The 9,309-nt window shown below is 36.4% G+C and overlaps 1 pseudogene across 2 annotated transcripts; it reads left to right on the top strand.

Moving 5' to 3' along the window:
• Positions 1-2,185: 2,185 nt before the first annotated feature.
• On the top strand, positions 2,186-3,884 carry LOC143550590 (F-box/kelch-repeat protein SKIP30 pseudogene; annotated as a pseudogene). Of its 2 annotated transcripts, none has more exons than XR_013138355.1 (2): positions 2,186-2,236; positions 2,750-3,884. The product of XR_013138355.1 is annotated as an F-box/kelch-repeat protein SKIP30 pseudogene, transcript variant X2 (transcript). The 2 variants fall into 2 exon arrangements; XR_013138354.1 differs by lacking the exon at positions 2,186-2,236 and adding an exon at positions 2,549-2,622 and having other exon boundaries at positions 2,680-3,884.
• The last annotated feature ends 5,425 nt before the right edge of the window (positions 3,885-9,309 follow it).

Below are 9,309 nucleotides of genomic sequence, written 5' to 3'. Positions count from 1 at the left end.
TGGCTTATTTGGGCGGGAGTATTCCCCCTCCCGCCCTTGTGCGGGATTGTTTCCGGCTTTGCTCATTCCTTCAGGTGACACTGAGTGATTGAGAGCTAAGTGCCTTGTGCGAGTAGCCTTGCTGCGCGGGTGGCCTTCCCTGATGGCTTGTATCCGCAACTGCGGGAACAGGCAGAGTCCTTCACCATTGGGAGGCATTTCCTGCGGGAACAGCTTGCGTACTGCGCGTAAGGACGTCACGTCTCTGAGCATGGTGGGTCCTGCGGATCCTGTTGGTTTCTGCGCAGACGTCCCTCTTCAAGGTGAGTCTTGCGGGTCCAACTGGGCTCTGCTGGGACCTACCTCTTCAGCACTCAAAATAGTACCATAAGCTAAACAAATTTTAAGAACATAGTCGATGAAGCGCTCATTTGGGATAGATATAATCACAAGTTTACATTTGCATACCACATTTTATGTTCTTTATCTCTTACACCATCGGTAGATATTAGATCTCATACAACATACCGTGGTCTTAGCCGATGCACATATTTACCTACTCTAATATTTTTCGAATGACAACTTTTAGACATCTAATGTGCCTATGGTTGTTTCTTTGTTCCATCGGACTACCGGAGCACATATGATGCTTTAAAATTAATTTCAAATGCTTTTCCAAAAACATATTACATTTTTTATAACTTATAGGTACTATTAAATATGGAATAACCATTCATCCTTCTATTATTGTTATATCATTAGTTCATCACCATCATAAATAATATTATTACTTTAAAATAGAATTACAAATTTTGTCATTTAAAAGAAAAGCCAAATTACGGTTCGTGTCCTTTTTTTAATTTCTTTGCAGGCGTTTTCCTTTAAACATTATTTTCATACACGTTATGTCCTTTACGCTAACTGGGTTAGAAAAACGCAGTTAAATACCCTCACATGAGGCGCATGTGAGGGCATATTGGTCTTTTCGTCTACACCTGCAAAAAGTTTATATAAAACTACTCTTTCTTCCAAAACTCATCCACCACCACCAAACCCACCATCAACACCCACCTTCACACCACCATTCAATCTCCAGTAACCACCACCGCCGCCCACCAACCTCCCCTCCAAAACCCAATTCCATCTTCCAGACCAAACCAAAAACCCCAAAATTTCCACCACCAGTTTCCGAATTATGGTTTCCAAACCCTAATTCCATCACACACAAACACCACTCTCCCTATCTATACACAAACACAAACACACACACCACTCTTCAGCCGGTCGTGCCCGCCGTTGGATTTCGTCCGGTCTTCTCCGGCGAGTTTGACCGGAAAACTGGATTCCGCCGTCAGAGTTTGGATCTGGGTTTGTGGGTTCGTTGCCGTTTGGATCTGGGTTTGTGGGTTCTTTCTGGCGTTATCTTCTCCGGCGATTGGTTGTCGATTATTATTATTATTATTATTATTATTATTATTATTATTATTATTATTATTATTATTATTATTGTTGTTGTTTTTCTGGTCATCTTGTTGCTGCTGCTGCTGTTGTTGTTGTTGTCTGGTAGATTGGATGTGAATAAGATAAGGGTGAAGAAGATTTAGATAGGGAGAGTGGTGTGTGTGTGTGTGTGTGTGTTTGTTTGTGTATGTGAATTTATTGTTATTATTATTAATATGAGTATATAAATTTGTTTTGAAAAGACCAATATGCCATCACACGCGTCTCACGTGAGGGTGTTTAACTGAGTTTTTCTAACCCAGTTAGCGTAAAGGACATAACGTGTAGGAAAAAAAATGTTTAAAGGACACCGCCTGCAAAGAAACTAAAAAAATGACACGAACCGTAATTTGGCTTTTTTTTAAGGACAAAATTTGTAATTCTGTCTTACTTTAACAAAAACCTAAGCTTGTAGTATAATTTACAATAACATCTCTGTGTGCCCTCTTAAACATTATCAAGTCTTGTTATTAGATGTAAGCACAAACCAAGTAAAACACTTAACCCAATTATTTATGACAGGGTCGGTTTCCGAGTTCATATCATTAAACAGGTTCGGGTTAATTGTCACGGATTTGACCATTTTCTGTTTTTGTAAATCTGGTAAGACCCATAAGACCCGCAAGTCTAAACGATCAGACGTGATCATTTACAAAAGGATCGGGTCCTGGTTGTTATAAAACCTACTATTGCCTTAGCCTTGTTCACACCCACTTGGCCTTGACAAATCATCCGTCAAATCTCCTCCAAATTTCCAGTAAGTGTTCCGATTCTCGTTACTAGTTTGACCATGTCATGTAATTATTCAATTGCGATTCCAAAATGTCCACACCCGGATCCAGTTTTCTTTATTGCAATTCTATTGTATTGTATCATCTGTGGACTTTAAACGCAATCCATTACATATATACTTTAATCCAAATTTTTAATCTGGTTGTACTATCAGGATTAATTATTAGACTCTACATTTTGTTTTTGATTGATTGTATTCTAGTCAATTACCCCCAATTTGTTTTGCAAAATTATATTTATAACTAGGGTTAACTTTTTTGTTTTACCATTTCATCGAGTTTTAGCCTTTTGCTTCATGTCTTAATTAAATTCACCCATACATTACATTACAGTTATTTATAATATAATATAGTATAATTTTTTCATCATAACCTAGAATTACTAAATGTGACTCTTGCTCTTGTGTAGAATCTGTTTATAGTTTGTAGTCTCGCATACGAGATTCGAAGGGTATTATCGTCTTTTTGGTTCTTTTCAGGTTGCGGTTAGTTATGTCGGCTCTCATTGAAGGTCTCCCCGATGCAGTTGCAATCAGGTGTCTCGCGCGAGTCCCGTATTACCTTTTCCCGAAGCTAGAAACAGTTTGTCGGTCTTGGCGTGAAGCGGCTCACAGCACTGAGCTTTATAAAGCGCGCGAAGAACTTAACGTGCGTGAGAATCTGTTATGTGTGTGCGCGTTCGACCCGGAAAACGTGTGGCAACTTTACGACCCGGCCCGAGATCTTTGGATCACGCTCCCGATACTCCCGTCGAAAGTTAGAAATTTGGCCCATTTCGGTGTGGTTTCGGTCTCGAGTAAATTGTTTGTTCTTGGTGGTGGTAGTGACGCGGTTGACCCGTTGACTGGGGACCAAGACGGGAGCTTTGCGACAAACGAGGTTTGGGCGTATGACCCGGTTGGCCGGCGGTGGGCTCAACGGGCCCCCATGATTGTGCCTCGGGCCATGTTCGCGTGTTGTGCGGTGAACAGGAAGATATTGGTGGCAGGCGGGTTTACAACGTGTCGGAAATCGATAGCGAAAGCGGAAGTTTATGATCCGGAGACGGACACGTGGGTTTCGATTCCCGATCTTCACTATTCGCATAACTCGGCGTGTACAGGGTTGGTTATCGGGGGTGAGGTGCATGTGGTCCACAAGGGTTTGACCACAAGTCAAGTGTTGGTCAAAGACGGGTGGCGGGTTTATAAGCACTCGTGGGTTCAAGGACCGATGACGGTTGTTAACGGGTCGTTGTATGTGATGAGTCATGGGCTTATATATAAACAGGATCGAGACTCGAGGAAAGTTGTGATATCGGCTTCTGGTTTTAAAAGGAGAATCGGGTTTGCTATGATGGGGTTTCAGGATGATATTTATGTGATCGGTGGTGTCGTGGGGCCTGAAGGGTGGAATTCGGATATTAAAAAGATGTCGGATGTTGATGTTTTGACACTCGGGAATGAGAAGCCCGTGTGGCAGAAAGCGAGTTCCATGACCCGGTGTCGGGGGACGATTCTCGGTTGTGCCGAGTTGAGGATTTAGGGTTTTATATATTCGGGATTTATGTTTTTGTTTGTTTAGAATAAGGATGTTTTAAGGCTTCGTTTAAGAAATGACATGTTTTCACATGAATCTGTTTTAACTTATTAATCGATATGCGTATGATATATATATCATGTATGTGGTCATTAGATTGGGTGATTGTGGTGTGTATGTGGCTGTTATTGAGGATTTTGTTTGTAGCAGAAAACTGCCGAACGCAACCCGTATGGCCCCTATTTATTCGTGTTAAAGATATCAATCCTAACCCAGACGAGCAACCTGTGAACACGCTAGGTCAAGTACAACCTGTGAACACGCCAAGTCAAGTAGGAAATGATTCATTTGTCTAGAGGTGCTATCGGGTTCCGCTCGAAACTAAAAACCGATCAATTGGATCGTGTAAAAAATTCATCTTGAATTAAAAACCGATCGATTATAAGATGTAAGGGATTTATTTTTTATGTGAAACGTATGTTGTTTGTGAACGTTGAGATTGATCTTGTCCACTTTTGCAACACTCTTTCCATGTATTTGAATTTGTTCTTAAAGTATCCAAAGTTACCGTATCAACCAAATCCGTTTCGAATATATAAGTGTCTTAACCAAAAATTCAAAAACTTTTCAAAAAAAGAAAATGTAGGTATGTTCTGATTAATCTTGTGCACTTTTGCAACACCCTTCCGATATTTGAATTTGTTATTGGGTATCCAAAGTAAGGGTAAAGTTAAAATACAAAGGATAACAAAAATGAGAAGGATGAGAAGGAATTCAGTCAATTGATCTTATATTTGAATGGCTGAGATTAATTTAATAAATAAAAATTGATTGAAAGGGCATGAATGTAATAACTCACTTTTATTGACTTTCTCTCTCCACATGCAACGCATATGCCAATTCTCTCATCCTTTTAAAAATGTCCATAACTTTTTCATACGACATTATTTTTTAAAAAAAAATTCATCATAATAATAAGCGTTTTTTATCTTTAATATGAATATCATATTGTTATATAAAAATAAAAAAAAATTAATGGGTTTTTTAATTGTGTTTTTTTGTTGTTCATTGTGTCATTGTGTAATATGTTGTTTCCATTGTGTTTTATGTTTCAAGTCATTGTGTTATATATATTCATCATTGTGTCTTACGTTTTAGGCCATTGTGTTATACGTATTCACCATTATGTCTTACGTTTTAGGTCATTGTGTTATACGTATTCACCATTGTGTTTTACATTTCAAGTTAGTAACATGTATTAATCATTGTGTTTTATGTATTAGATAATTTGTTATTTTATCATTATTTTTACATATTATTATTACACAATGGTGTTATTAGTATTTAAAAAAACATATTGATGAGTTGAAAGACACAATGACGAAAAAAGATACAATCATAAGCGAAAAGACACAATGGTGTGCGAAAAAAGACACAATGGTGTGCGAAAAGACACAATGGTGAAAAAAGACACAATGGTGTGCGAAAAGACACAATGACGAAAAAAGACACAATGATAAGCGAAAAGACACAATGGTGTGCAAAAAGACACAATGGTATGTGTAAAGACACAATGACGAAAAAAGACACAATTATAAGCAAAAAGACACAATGGTGTGCGAAAAGACACAATGACGAAAAAATATACAATGATAAGCGAAAAGACACAATGGTGTGCGAAAACACACTATGATGAAAAAAGACACAATGATAAGCGAAAAGACACAATGGTGTGCGAAAAGACACAATGACGTGATTTTTGTTTTAAATTTTATATAACAAAAATCATACTCATATTAAAGATAAAAAACGCTTGTTATTATGATGATTTTTTTTAAAAAAATAAATATCATACGAAAAAGTTATAAACGTTCTAAAATGATGGAGGTATTAACATGTGTCTTGCATGTGGAGAGAGAAAATGTGTACAATTACCTTTATGCCCTTTTTCCTTTGGTCCCCACTTGACACATGTCAATTATTTATAACTTCTCACACTTCTCATTTTTATCACCTTTTGTAGAATAACCTGACCCTTCAAAATAACTAATATCAAATATACTTCAAAACCAATTTCGATAGTAGTAGGAAATTAAATGTGTTTCTTGTCATTCATCTCTTTGTAAAACATTGTTTTTATTCTTCTAGAATCTCAATCTTACTTTTGTCTTTTCTTGTAATTTAAATTCTAGGCAAGATATTTTAAAATCATTTATATTTTGTTTTATTTTATTTTAATGTTAAGTGTCATTTTAGGCTATGCGTAGTGGAGGGATAACAAATAGGGGTGAATTGTGACACGTGACGCCCAATCAGTAAAGGGTGTGAATTTGTTTTTGGGTGTAATGGTGTAGGGGCTACAAGTTGGGCCCACAGTATCTTTTATTATTATTTTCTTTTTATAATTAAACTAAACAAATAAAAAGCATTTTATTTAAATAATTAAATAAAAATGCATTAAAATTAAAAAGAAATACAAAAAAAACATAACTAAAAAAATACATAACTAAAGAAAAAAAACATAACTAAAAAACATACTAATATCCGTAATATTCGAGTATTTTTTCACGTCGTCGTTGAAACAATAATGTGGCTTTCTCGTGAAACCCCTCCGCTTTGAGGGATTCGTAGTCTTCTTTCATTTGACGTAATTCCAACGTCTGGTTCAGCTTTTCTTGTTGTTTGTTGGATGCTCGAAGGTCGTTTCCTATTTCTGTGGCATTTGTTTCCAAAGGACCGACCATCTCGTTTATTTCATTGGGCGTCGTATTGAATTGTGTTGACGACGAAACTTCCCCCCTTATTTTTTCTCGATCTCTCGCGTGGCCGAGGCAACTCCTCTACTTCTTCGTCGTCGGCTATATTAATATCGTCGGCTAAAGTAATCGTGTCGTCCAAGAAGAAGCAACGAGCATCGGAGGGTGTGTTTGGTGTGCTCGGATTTGTCGACGACGATGTCTTCGACTTTTTTGAAGGCCGGGATGAGCCGGCTTGTCGGGCGACGGGAACAGTTGGTGCCCCGCTCCATTTCGCGCAATCGCGTAGTTTTTTCCAACAATTCAAATACTTAAACGGTTTCCCGGGCCGCTCAGAAGTTTGGCCTTGAGCTCGAAAGTCACTCAAGGCTTGAGCTATAATGTCGCTGTCGTTACGCACACTACGCCAGCCAGGCCCCTGCAACCGGTTAATTATCCTGGCAAAATTTTAACAATCGGCGTTAAGCCCCTTCTAGTGGGCTTGAACCACTTCTTTTCCCCGGTAGTCTTCGGGTTTATTGGATATTGTGAGCCAAGCTTCAAAGACTTTCTTACAAAACATCCTGGTGGCTTGAAAGTTAGCTACAAATTAAAATTATTTGTTACAATTATTATACATTTTAATAAACACTAAATACATTTTTAATAAATACTTAATATTAAAAAAACTTACCAACGTTGGGATCCATTGTAAGTTCGGTTGGTTCGGTTGCGAACCATATGTTTGACCGAAAGCAGGGAATTGGTAGTTAGGTTGGTTCGGGTTGTTTGTAGGATTCATTTTGCTAATTTTTTGTAAAAAATTGGGTATGAATTATGTATAAAATGGAGAAGAAGGGTGTATGTTTTTATATATATATATATATATATATATATTGTTTAAATTAATTATTATTTTTTTACATTTGACCGTTGCAACGGTCATTTGTAATATAATATTATTATTTTTTAAACCATCCGGCGACAAATACAACCCGCCCCTTTTCGCCCACTTATAGCCGGGGGGGGGGGGTGTTCTAGACCCTTCGCGCCAAAAAATCGCCCGATCCCACGCCCACTACACATGGCCTTAGTACTTGTGATTTGTCTAATTACACAACTTTAGTGTAGATATTGAATTTATTGTAAATGGCTACTTCAGGCTTATAAACTTGCAATTTTAATACTTTTATTTATTCTCGTTTATTTTTGTTTATTAAATCAAGGGTACTTTAGTAATTTTGTAATTTTCTTTATTTTTTTCTTTTCTTTTAAACATCTTCCCCCTTTATATCTAGTTATTTGGTTAGATACTCGTAGTTATTTATAAACACTTTAAACGGGAAACCCATTAATTGAAACTATGAACCCTAATTACTCAAATTGAACGACCAAGCGCCTATCTCAATCAAAATTGACAGGGGGCTTTTGATTAAAGCATGAAAACGAGTAGAAGCCTTATAACAATTACCCAAATAGGTATTGAAGGAAATTGCCAAGCTTGGAGTTCTGGTTTGTCTAGGCTTCTTGAAATTAGATTGTTCATAGAGTAACTGGAAGTAGGGAAAGAGCCTGTGAAGTTCGAAGGTATTCTAGACGAGTTTGTATATGCCAAGACGTATCACAACTGAATGAATTTGATTTGGGTCTTTTGCTCATGTTTAAGGTAAAGTTAATCCTTTTAAAATGATACTAATGCGAGTAAACGATTGAATCATGGTCGTATAACATTATGGTATAAAAGTTGACGAGGGATCTAGCTAATTGATTTGATTCGTGATATTGGCTTGATCGATGATGAGAAATGAGGCGGAGGTGGGGGAGACCACTGGAAAAACGAGGAGCAAGGGAGGTGTTGGTTAAGTTTGTGTGTTTGGCAAGTATGGCCATAGAGTTTGTAAATGGGTTTAGTTGATTTCAAACTTTAGTGGAGAGAAATTAGGTTTCCAAAGGCGTTTAAAAGAATAGAAAAAAATATAGAAAATAACAAAATTATCAAAATACCTTCGACTTAACAGACAAAAATAAACATGGTTATAAAAATGTACTAAAATTGCATGTTTTAAAAACCTACAGTAGCTATTTGCAATAAATTCAAAACAATATTAAAATTGCGTAATTGGACAAAACAAATATACTAAAATGACACTTAACCCTTTATTTTACTTAAACTAAGTTTAAGTATTTTGGTTTAGTTTAGTAATTAATCTTTTTAAAATTACAACATTATCCAGTGTTGTATTTTAATCTTGTGATATCTTCATTATTTTAAAGATATTGCATGTTCTATGTTCATTAAGTGTTAATGTTTAGAGACATATGTATATGACATATAATCATTAATAAAAACAAGTAATATTATAAGTCACTTTAATCTATAACATTATCAAAGTAAAAGGATTAACTTGCTAGGTTATAAGCCCGCATAACACATGAGGTTAAGTACAAAAAAGACTTTAACATAATGAATTATATTTAACATGCATTGGCAAAAATCAAATAAAATAATCGAATAATACGTAGCTAAATATATGTATGTGTGTGTGCATATATATATATATATATATATATACTAATAGGTGCATGCGCGATGCAGCGGCGACGACGATTACAACACGGTACTTGTTTATATTAGTTTATTAGTCCTCTCGAGATAGATATTATAGTAATCATATTCATTCGTTTATTCAATTAACATTAACCGAACGAATACGAACAAGCCCAATTCGTGTTCATTCGGTTCATTTAAATAACCGTACATTAAGGCTCAAGATTCAACAAATTTC

The sequence above is a fragment of the Bidens hawaiensis genome, unplaced genomic scaffold (genome assembly GCF_021521415.1).
Source record: "Bidens hawaiensis isolate Kalapana, Puna unplaced genomic scaffold, B.hawaiensis_p1.1 tig00016109_1, whole genome shotgun sequence".
Taxonomy (NCBI): Eukaryota; Viridiplantae; Streptophyta; class Magnoliopsida; order Asterales; family Asteraceae; genus Bidens; species Bidens hawaiensis.
The sequence above is the reverse complement of the archived record's forward strand: the minus strand, read 5'-3'. Positions and strand labels throughout refer to the sequence as shown.